Here is a 13,166-nt window from a genome sequence, read left to right as displayed (position 1 = left end):
GACAAGGTAAAGAGCAATACAATGTTCTTTAAAATCTTTAAACCCTCAAACTTTTTAAATTTAACCCTTTTATTTGTTATTGTAGAGGAATCACCTTTGCAAAGGACACAGAGTGCATGTCTACGGGTGAGAAGAAATATTGATGACAACATGGATATGCCTCTACAACAATATAGGGAGGTCAAAAAAAGAAAAAGAGAAAAAAGAAATGACTCTTATGAACTTATGCAGCTTATTTGATAATGATTGATGTTTATGTCAATATTTTTTATTTATGTTCTATTGAATGTTCATGTGAATGTTCTAATGAATCTTATGTTTTAATGTTAATGTGAATATCATAATTAAACTTATGTGTTAATGAATGTTATCATGTGATAATTGGGTATGTGCAAGGTCATGGTCAACCAAACTATGCTCTTATGTGGCAATGCAAAATTAAAAGTCAGGGTTATGTCAACTTGATGCACAAATTTTAACTTGCTATGAACTTTCTATTAACACTTTGAGAGAAAATAATCTGTAGGAAATTAAATTTAGTTTCTTAAATACTAAGCCTTATCTAAAAATAAATAAAAATTTATTGCTCAAAATTTTGAATTTTAATGCAATAGTACAAAAATAAGAAGTAAACGTATGTCTAACCACTTTAATCAAACTCAAATGATAATAATTTTTAATAAGATTTTGATATAAGAAGAAGATGCATTCTTGGATGTGACACATATTTTTGGGTATTTTTATTCTAAATAATTAATTATTTATGAATTTTCTACTATATTATTTTTAGAATAAAACACTCTTGTGTTTGACCACCTTAACTAATTCAAAACCCTACAAAAATTATTTTTCCTTTTTTTCCCTTATAGTAGAAGAAGCATAGAATGTGATGCATCTTTTGGATTTAAAAAATGTTGTACCATTTGAAAGTTACAGTTGTTTTTCTATTAATGTTTAAATCAATAGTTTATATGTAACTCCATTAGAAAATAAGTGATAATTACTTACTAAACTTTTAATTTGAGAAAAAAATACATTTATGGAAAGCTAAGAGCATTCTTAAGAAAACCTTTTCATTTCAGCAAAGATGGGTGAGAAAAAAATCATCAAATACCTGTTTGAAGCAAAAAAATGCACAAGAATGGGCCAAAAACATGTTTTCATGACGTTTTTAAAGTTGACAATGTAGGGTTGGTATCCAAAGATATACTAGGACTTATAAAGGTATTAGTTTTATTTTTTGGTATCATGAGTGGTGGGAAAAAAGTTGGAATATATTTGGAAATTCTTTGAGGCATTTCAGAACTACATATTGTTTGGATCGCCACTTTTTGGCACACCATGGTACTCACATACCCAATTGATGAATATTACATTTTATTAATAGAATGAATGAATTTTGGATGTTAATAGGAACTAAGATGTTGGGCAGGGGGGGGCGCAGGGTACACAAATGAGCTTCCACCTTCATGTGGTTGGCCCTAATTAGTAGAGAATATTAAAATATTTTTGAAACCAAGTGAAGCTCAAAATTAACCCATGTTTGCATGACAACTAATTATGTGAATCTCTTTGTTTCAGGCAATGCAGAAGGACACCATAGTTCAATATGAAATCTCAATTAATATGCATACAACATTAGGTGGAGCTGAAAAAATTCAATATGTTTTCATTTTTGTTAGAGGTCTTTAATTTTACATTAGCAAGTTTAGTTAATTATAAGGTGTTTTGTAGAGTTTTAAATGATAGATTCATGATAAGTAGGCAGTATTATTTGAATTGTGTCAAATTATAATATTTCTATTAGAATTCATGTGTACTTTTTAAAGTCAAATTCATTGATTTATAAAATTTAGTTGTAGTCTAAGAAGTATTTGAAAGAATGGATTTCTATGGGATTGCCTCAAATTATTCCTCTCTAAGGTATTCTATTGTTTATGTTTATCTGTAATCATGTTTTATCTTTGTTTTAGGTACAATTATATTGTATGTTTGAAATGAATTAGAGAGTATATACAATTTTTACATTTTATTTTGTAGAAGTATTTGCATTACATTCTATGGATTATCATTAGAATGGTAGAGCTAGAATATATTTCTGAGATGAATCCCAATGAGTGGATCTGACATGTTGATGAAAAGGTTCAGCACAATTGAATCATATTCTGATGACATGATCAAATTAGTATGATCTTGAATATTGATGTAATTTTTTCAATATATAATAAAATCATATCCTCATGTAAGATCATGAAGTGATTGAAATTTTTGATAGAAAAGCTTCAACACAATAGAAACATAACATGATGATGGTAAATTGTCTTTCCCTACCTTCACTAGTATTTGAGGTTATAGAGTTGAATGCTATCAGGTAATGTTTTCCTAGTGAAGACTAATAAGGTCAACATGTTTATGCCTTTATGATTGGAAACAAGTTTCTCACTTTTATGATATATTATCTTTGATTCTTTGGTACTGAATATGGTATATACTACTTGTTTATAAATCATTGCTCAATCATCATTCCTTAAATAAATAACTTCTTTTCTTCTGCATTTACTTCCCACCTTGGGATTCCACTTTCTTCATGATTGCAATCAGTGCATGCTTAAGAAATACATTTCATGTTAAGATTGAATTGATTTTTCTTTACATATATTTATTTTATTCCTTTGTGTTGGTGTGTCATGATATGTTTTTCATGAGTGTAGTCTTCAAACCAATCAATACTATCAATATATTTCTACATACCTCAATATATTCTTGATTTTAATTGATCAAGCTCATGATGCACTATCGATGTATTTCACAGTTTTCCACCTCATCACAAGAATCATCTATAGGTATACAAATTGTGGCACTAGAGACTTGTGTCTTTTTAACTTTGAATGCTTCCTCAAACTTTGGTTCATATGATGACCACACTCTTCATATTTTCAAGTCTTCGTCTAAGTCTAAAATGGATTTCTTGATAGATTGTCTCCCTCATTACATATTCATGTAGATATTAGTGATACTAATTATAATTAATGCATTTATTTATGTCATCAATCTCTTAGATGTGTTTCTAACATTGTCCTTGCTATAGTTGACAATTATGAGGATGAGTTCTTTTGTAGATGATCTAAAGTACCAATGGCTAGCCTAATAACTGAATGCTTTTTTTTGTACTCCTTCTATATAAATTGCAAAAATTTATCATGAAAATATATTTTTTCTTTGTGGGTGCGAACTTTATATCCTCTACAAGCTATTTTTCTCTACAAGAATTATCTACCTTTAGACTCAAACCACCAAAGAATCTCTATCTTTCAAACACCTATGTATAGTTGTGGTCATAGTTTTGTCCATCTTGATTGGATTTTTGTAAAATCAATGAACTCAAAGTGACCTTTTTGTCAAATCCACTGAGATATGTTTGTCATATCATTCATACTTTTATGTCTAGAAATGTTTCTATACTCATGACATCACACAACCAGATGTGTTTGTCACAGTTGTCTCATTCTCCATGATTCAATGCTAGAGGCATATTGTTTAAATATGAGTAATGGCTAAGATCTGAAAGTTCTCCCTTTGCCAAGGTGCTTTGGGGCTCTAAAATTTAGTCAAAATTTAGAGTTCCATTAGAAGTTGAGAAAGGCCCATAAAATATTCATGGAAAATAATCAATCTTGAACAAAAAAGGGCTAAAAAAATGGTTGATATATTTCGATGATTCAAAATTTCCATTACAATTTCAAGGATTTATTTGAATATCCTTAGGAGACTCTTTCCTACCATGTCCAAATGAGGCAAGCCTTAGAAGAAGAAGATTGTACTATTGAGGAGACTAAAAAAATTTCAATATGTAGAAAGCTCATGATCATAGCTTCTCATGAAACACCATTAAGGTGGATCTTGTTAATAGATGAGGTTGCAATTGGTCATTGTGCTTCAAAGGTAGAATTTTATTCTTGTATATTCACATCAAATGTAGCTATTTTTCTAATAGAAATAAAATCAAATGATCTTTTCCTTTTTTAATTTTGATGTAGGGGAAGGTTCCTCTTCTATCACAAGATGAACTCCATCAACTACATATCTTCATTTTTGTATTGGCAGTTTCTCATGTCTTGTCTTGCATCAAGTAATTATGACAGTAGGATGGGCAAAGGTATCAGTCACTAGGATTTTCTCCTCTTATTGCTATATGAAAAATAAATTTGTGGTCATGGTTAGATATTAGAATACCTTTGTAGATAAAGAAATTGAAATCATAGGAGGAAGAGACTAAAATGTTGGATTATGAATTTTCAACTAGTTAGTCATTGAATGAGTGCATTTGATAACTTTTGTTTTAAATTAGGAGTCATGAAGAAGAATTTTAATAGTGGGAACAAATCATATTAGATAATTCTAAAGTATACATTGATCCATGATATTTTTATTTTTATTTTTTAAATGAATCTTGTCAAATAAATTGACTTGATATGTTGGGTTGACTATAAATTTAGGAGGTAATTGAGAAACTAAGCTAAATATTTGTAATGTACCCTTCCTAATTGTGATGATTATAATTATGATATATTGTATGAATAGGTCATGTGCTTCCAATATCACTTATATTAATACTTGTGAGACTTTTTTGGGCTTAATTATATCTTGTCTTTTATTATGATGTCAATTTGTATATCATCAACTTGTCACTACAAAAGTAATTGTTTTATCGATCATAGTTCTAAATTGGATTTGGATACAAAAGGATTTGTGAATTAATCAATGATGAACCAACCTATAGCTCACATTGATATTAAATGACTTCTGAATTGGAAATGTACTTCTCTATACTTGATATAGTCTATTACATGGGGTTTTTTTCTCCCAAGTAGATTTTGTAACTGTACTTGATGTCTATGCAATGCAAAGTCTATTAGTCTATAAATTATCAGCTCTCTACGTTATGTTTCTTTCCATAAAAGTAAATCTATCCTCCTCTATCTTCCTTAATCTCTAAGTCCATGTCTAGCTATTTGATCTTCTTTTCTATTTTTGCATGAATATATCTTGTGCCTATGTATCAGATACAAAAGGATTTGTTAATTAATTAGTGATGACCCAACATATAGCTCACATTGATAGTAAATAACTTTTAAATTGGAAATGTACTTCTCTGCCCTTGATATAGTGTATTACATCGGGTTTTTTTCTCCCAAGTAGATTTTGTAACTGTACTTGATGTCTATGAAATGTGAAGTCTAATAGTCTATAAATATTAGTTTGCTATGTTATGGTTCTACCCATGAAAGTAAATATATCCTTTTCTGTCTTCCTTAACCTCTCAGTCCATGTCTAGCTATTTGATATTCTTTTCTCTTTGCGCCTAAAGATATATTTTGCCTAACTATATATGCTTTCAATTTCTCTTCACTCATATGAACTAAGTATCATTTATTCCTTCATGTTTGTTGTTGACTATATGTTTGTAAGATGGTTCAAATACTTGATCATTAGTATTATTTTTGTTGCACATATGAATTCATGGTTGTTTACTAGTTATGAACAATGCTATGTATCTCTTCTATTGGTTTTTAGTATCTTCTGATATCCTTGGGGGAGTATATACAAGTCTAACAACCTAAATGTGTACATTAGATGTCTACATTAGATATGGAACCCTTTATATTATTCCAAATACCCATTCTATTTGGAATGTTTCTTATATCTATTAAGTATTCTTTCATTGGTCCCCCGCCATGTGGGTGCTACATAGAAATAGTTTCATTTTTCCTTCTTATAGTTTCTCTTTTTGTGTATTCTATGTGAAGTCTATAAGTGCCTACTACCTTATAACCATAGGCATGATAGGAAAAACAATTGTTTATGGAAAGCTCATGTTGTCCATGTGAAAGATGGTTCAATTTTGGTGTTGAAGATCCTTGTCAACATAGAATAACATTTGCACACCTCTAATTATAGTTTCAAATTCCCATATCCTTTTTCATGCCTTATAACTATCATCCTTTATAGCTTCACTAAACAGTTGTACATTTTACCATAGATTCTACCAATTCTTCGATGCCATGTAAAAATCCAATCCTTAAAGCCTCTGTCTATTCTCAAGTAGTTAGAACCCAATTGATAGCACTTTTAATGTCTTTGAAGTAATCTAATGCAACTTTTTTAGTGTTAGCTACCTTTCCTAGAGCTTGAATATCTTCACAATAGTCATTGGCTAAATTTAAAATCTCATAAGTTGAAAATTTTAACAATACTTGCATTGTTAGTGCTTCTTTCAATAGATCACTTGTACACAATGCCCCTAAAGCTTTATTGAAAAACAAGAGTTAAAATATGCCATATCAACTTCATGAAAAAATCAATGACTAAGTAATCCCCCCAATTTCTTTTCATTATCCTTAAAAATATTAACTCCAAGAGGGTAAATTTTTGCATTTCTCTTAATTAGTTGTAAGAATTAATAAAAATATGAATATCATGTTGTAGAAATATTCTTTAAGGGGTAAAAGTAAAAATTCATGTTACCTTTCAAGATGACTTATCAAAATGACTGAATTTGAGTATTTTTGTATAAAAGTCAATTTTGTTCAAACATATGATCTAGATACATTCATTCTAAATAAGTTATATGTGGTCTTAAAATTTTCCAATTGGAAATGTCTATTAAATGCATATTTTATACTAGTTTGTATTGAATTACTAAAGAAGTAAAATTATACTAGTTTGGATATTCTATACTAGTTTGTATTGATGCTTGGTTCCTTCTTTCATCAAGTTTTTCTATGTTTGGTTCTTAGTTTTAGCCAACTTATGTAATTAATTTGAATTGTTAATTTAATGTTTAAATCTTTTCTTGGGATGTGTGCAAACCAGTTTAATGTTGATATTTCTATTATGTAGATCTAGAATCTTTTGTAAGCCATTTTTGTAAGTATAAATAAGAGTGTTTAGGTCTAGTTTAGGCACTACTTAGAGAGTTGGAAGCAGATGTTCCTAGAATAGAAAATTTGAAGTTGGATCATGGATTTTCAAGTTGTATTTTACTGGTTGTGAACTAGAAGGCCTTGTTGTTGGGCATGTATGCACATAATTTGATTAATTAATAAAGCATTTTGAATTTCCTTCTCTCCTTGGTGTTGTTCTTTGTGTTATTTTCTTCCATTGTGTTACTTAGCAAGGTGATTGGATAGTTAGGTGTGCTTATGGCCTTAGGTTTTAAATTCCCCCTTGCATCATGTATGAAAGAGGATATTGTATATCCTGGGTATTTGATCTCTTTCAAAGGATTGAAGATGGATCTATAAAAGGTAAAAGCTATACTCGAGTGGTCTGCACCAAAGAATATTGAAGAAGTTAGACCATTTCATGGACTAGCAAGTTTCTATAGGATGTTTATTAAAAGAATTAGTTTAACATGAAATGGTATATTATAGACAATGAGGGGAAATAAAAAGGAATTCAAATGGGCACATGGAACAAATAAAATCTTTGAAACACTAAAACAAAGGTTACAAAATTACCTAGAATTGTTATGCATGATTTTTATAAAGGTTTTGAAGTTGATTATGATGCAAGTGGGAATGCAATTGGAGTTTTTTTGAGTCAAGAAGGTAAGCTTACATCTCTCTACATTTAAAATTTAAATGATGCTAAGAAGAAATATTTAGTCTATAATTAGTTATTCTATGCAATTGATCAATCTTTGAAGAATTGAAGATATTGATTTATGTCTAAGGAATTTTTATTATAAATTGATCATCAACCCTTACAATACTTGGGTAGAAAAATTAAATTTAATCAAAGACATGAAGTGGTTAGAGTTCATGCATAAATTTTATTTTGTCTTGAAACATAATAGTGGAAAATCAAATAAGAGAGCAAATACTTTGAGTGAAGGATAAAGTTGTCGATAAAGATGAGTGTAGAATAAGATCTTGGGTTAGCCTATGACCCCATTCAACCCATTGCATTGATTATCCTATGTCTGTAGGGGTCTTAGGACCCCTAGGAATACATGTCATCATACAATGGATCAAATTAGGTTGTGGACTAGCCTATGACCCCATTCAACCCATAACATCAATTACACTATATCTTTAGGGGTCCTAAGACCCCTAGGGAAACATGTCACAATGCAATGGGTTGAATAGGGTCATGGGATAGCTTGCAATCCCACTGCATCAATTATCCTATGACCCTAAGTGTCTTAGGACCCCTACAAACACATGCCACGATGCAATATTTTTAATGGTGTCATGGGCTATTCTATGTCTCTATTTGACCCATTGCATCAATTACCCTATATTCCTAGGGGTCGTAGGACCACTAAGGACACATGTCATAATGCAATTGGTTGAATGGGATCATGCACTATCCTATGCCCCCATTTGACCTATTGCATCAATTATCCTATGTCCCAATGGGTCCTAGGACCCCTAGGGATACATGTCATGATGTAGTAGGTCAAATTGCATCATGGGCTAGCCTATGATTCCATTTGATCCATTGTATTGATTACCCTATGTTCCTAGGGGTCCTAGGACCCCTGGGGACACATATCATGATGCAATGTGTTGAATGGGGATGTGCGCTATCCTATGACCCCATTCAACCCAATGCTTCAATTATACTATGTCCTTAAGGGTCCCAGGACCCCTAGGGACATGTTTTGTGATGCAATGGGTCAAATAGGGTCATTTGCAACCACTCCGTACTAAAGAGTCTACAAGGTTCTCTATGTACATTTGGAGGTCAATTGTTCGATGGTCATAACCTAGAGCTCCTAGGGCCTATCAATGAAATGTTGAATGCTATAAGATAATAATATCGAGTTCTACAATAATCTATCTCATTTCATAGATATCACATTTTGTTTTGATTTGACACAGTGATCTCGCTCAATGCCAAAACTTGTAGTGTACCTCAATTAATTGGTGCATCACTACATAACTTTGAAAATTTTGATCCTGGCATTGAGTAGGTGGATGAACCCTAGTGACACCCCTATTTTGGCAATAGAGAGCCTCCAACATTTAAAGCCACCTTGCATCAAAGAATTTTGAAGGTGCTCTAAGTGCATTTGGAGGTTGATCTTTTAAGGGTCATAACTTGGAGCTTGTGGGGGATATCAGTGAAATGCCAAATTCTATAGGATAAACATATTGAGGTATACAATAACCTATTTCATTTTGGAGAGATCACATTGCATTTGGATTCAACATAATGATGTCACTTGATGCCAAAACTTGTAATGTGCCTTAGTTCATTAGTGCATCACTATGTAATGATCTTAGCATAAAATAATCATCATCATTAGCTCTAAATGGGTGGTTGAACTCTACTAATACCCTTTTTCTAGTTGTGAAGAGCCTCCAACATTCATGACCACCCTATACAAAAGAGTCTCCAAGGTGCTCTAAGTGCATTTTGAGGTTCATATTTTGACTTCACAACTCATAGCTCCTAGGGGCTATTGGTGAAAATTTAAATATTACAAGATGCTCATCTCAAGGACTACAATAAACTATCTCATTTTGGATACATCACATTTCAGTTGGATTTGGTACAACAATATCACTCGATACCAAAACTTATAGTGTGCCTCAATCATTGGTGCATTACTATGTGACTTTGAAACCATTGGTCTCGGCATCAAATCATCAATGGAATTAGCTCTAGATGGATACGTGAACCCTATTTACACCGTTGTTCTAGTTGTAGAGAGCTTCCAATATTCTCAATCACCCCATACCTAAGAGTCTCCAAGGTGCTCTAAGTGCATTCGAAAGTTAATATTCCAAGGGTTGTAAATCAGAGATTGTGGTGGCTATAATTTAAATGTCAAATGCTACATTATGGTCATGTTGAGGACTACAATATCCTATCCCATTTTAGAGATATCACATTCCATTTGGATTTGGCATGGCAATCTCTCTTGATGCCAAAACCTACAATGTACCTTAGTTGATTGGTGCATCACTATGTAACTTTGAAACCATTGTTCTTGGCATTGAATCATCAATACCATTAGATCTATATGGGAAAGTGAACCCTAATGACACCACTTTTCTATCAGTGAAGAGCTTTCAATGTCTATGGTCACCCCATACCAAAGAGCCTCCAAGGTACTTTAAGTGAGTTTTGAGGTCGATCATTTGAGGGTCATAACTTAGAGGTCATGGGGGCTATTGGTGAAATTTAAAATGCTAGAAAATGGTCATGTTGAGGTATAAAATTAACCATCTCATTTTAGAGATATCGCACTTCATTTTAATTTGGTACTGTGATCTCACTTGATCCCAAAAGATATAGTGTGCCTTAGTTCATTAGTGCATCACTGCATACATTTGAAACTATTGACCTTGGCATAAAAGAGTTAGTTTCATTGGCCCCAGATGGATGGGTGAACCCTAGTGACACCCTTGTTCTAGTTATAGATAGCCTCCAATGTTCACATCCATCTCATACTGAAGAGTGTCCAAGGTTCTTTAAGTGTGTTTTGAGGTCAATGTTCCAAGGGTCATAACTCAAAGTTTGTGGGGGATATCAGTGAAAATTTTAATGCTACAAGATTCTCATGTTGATTTCTATAATAACCTATCTCATTATGGAAAGATCACATTCTATTTGGATTTGACACAACAATTTCATTTGATGCAAAAATTGGTAGTGTGCCTCAATTCATTGGTGCGTCATTATGCAATTTTGAAACCATTGATCTCGGTATCAAATGGTTAGGGCCATTAGCTCCATATGGATGGGTGAACCCAAGTGGCACCCCTATTTTGACAATAGAGTCCCAATAACATTTGTGATGAGTACATACTAAAATGTTTCATAAGACCAAAGAGGGCCTCCTAAGACCAAACTAGCCATGGATTTCACTATTTTTAGACATCTTAAGGGATTCCACAAATCATTTAAAATTAAACATATATGATATAATTTAAATTTCAATGTTGCATCAAAATTTGAAAATAAAGGTTCTTAAAAAGTTCTTGACAACTTATTTCATTTGAATTGAATATAACAATCATGATCAAAATGAATGATATTCCATAAATATGAACAATACATATGATCCATGATAAATTAAACAATTCTATACTAAATTACTATGTATATCATTATGCACATAAATGAAAAAAAATTTAATATCAAAATACATATATCTATAGACCCCATTTGACCCACTGCATTGATTACCCTAAAATACAATGGGTTGAATGGGGTCAAGGGCTTGCGTACAACCCAATTTGACCCATAACATCAATTACTCTATATCTCTAGGGATCCTAGGACCCATATAGACGCATTTCATAATAAAATAGGTTGAATGGGGTTGTGGGCTAGCCTATGACCTAATTTAACCCATTGCATCGATTACCCTATGTCCCTAGGGGTCCTTCAATCCCTAGGGACACATGTTGTGATGCAAGGGATCTAAAGGGGTCATAGGATAGCCCACAACCCCATTCAACCTATTGCATCAATTACCTTATGTTCCTAGGGGCCCTAGGACCCCTAAGGACACATGTCATGATGCAATGGGTTGAATAGGGTTGTGGGCTAACCTACAACCTTGTTTGACCAATAGCATTGATTAATCTATGTTCCTATGGGTTCTAAGACCACTAAGGACACATGTTGTGATGTGATGGGTTAAATGGTGTTTTGGGCTAGCCTACAACCCCATTCAACCCATTGCATCAATTTTCCTATGTCCCTAGGGGTTTTAGTGCCCATAGGGACACATGCCATGATGCAATGGGTTGAATGAGGCCATGGGCTAACCTACGACCCCATTCAACCCATAGTATTGATTACCCTATCACGCTAGGGATCCTAGGACCCCTAAGGACACATTTTCCAACACAATTGGTCAAATGAGGTTGTGGGCAAGCTGACAACCCCATTCAACCCATAGCATCAACAACCATATTTCCCTCACTATCCTAGGACCTATAGGGATACATATCACAATGTAATAGGTCAAATAGGGTTGTGGGCTAGCCAACGATCCCATTTGGCCCATCACATTTGTTACCTTATGACCATAGGAGTCATAACACCTCTAAGGACACATGTCATGATGTGATGGGTTGAATGGGGTCTTGGGCTAGGCTACAACCCCATTTGATCCTTTGCATTGATTATCCTTTGTCCTTGAGGGTTCTTAGGATCCCATAGGGACACATGTCGAGATCTAATGGATCAAATGTGGTCATGGGATAGCCTACTACCCCATTTGACCAATAGCATCAATTACCCTATGTCCCTAGGGCTCCACAACAAATGTCATGATCTAATTGGTCAAATGGGGTCATGGGCTAGCCTACAACTCCATTCAACCCATAGCATCAATTACCCTATATTCCTAGGGGATCAAGGACCCTTAGGGATTTATGTTACAATGTGATGGGTGAAATGGGGTTGTTGTCTAGCCTACAACATCATTCAACCCATTACATGAGTTAGCCTATTTCCTAAGCAATCCAACAACCCCTAGGGACACATATTGCGATGTGATTGGTCAAATGGGGTTATGGGCTAGCCTATGATCCCATTCAACCCATTGCATCATTTTCCTATGGGTCCTAGAACCCTAAGGACACATGTCATGATGAAATAGGTTGAATAGGGTCTAGGGCTAGCCTACAACCCCATTCGCCCCATTGCATTGATTACCCTATGTCACTAGGGGTCATAAGACCCCTAGGGACACATGTTGTGATACAATTATTCATATGGGGTTATGATATAGCCTATGACCCCATTCAACCTATTGCATTGATTACTCTATGTATCTTGGGGTCCTAGGAACCCTAGGGACTCATTTCATTATGCAATGGGTTGAATGGAGTTGTGGGCTATCCTATGACCCCATTCAACCCATTTCATGAATAACTCTATGTCACTAGGTTTCCTTGAACCCCTAGTGATACATGTCGTGATGGCCCATGACCCTATTCAACACAGTGGATTGATTATCATATGTCCCTAGGGGTCCTTGAACCACTAGGGACACATGTCATGATGTGGTGGGTCCAATAGGGTTTTGGAATAGTCTACAACCCCATTCAACCCATTGCATTGATTACCTTATGTCCCCATGCATCCAAGGAACCCTAGGGACACATCTCGTGATGCAATGGGTTGCATGGGTT

The sequence above is a fragment of the Cupressus sempervirens genome, chromosome 5 (genome assembly GCF_028749045.1).
Source record: "Cupressus sempervirens isolate cs-2001-9-10 chromosome 5, ASM2874904v1, whole genome shotgun sequence".
NCBI classification, from domain to species: Eukaryota; Viridiplantae; Streptophyta; class Pinopsida; order Cupressales; family Cupressaceae; genus Cupressus; species Cupressus sempervirens.
This window is presented reverse-complemented; position numbering follows the sequence as displayed.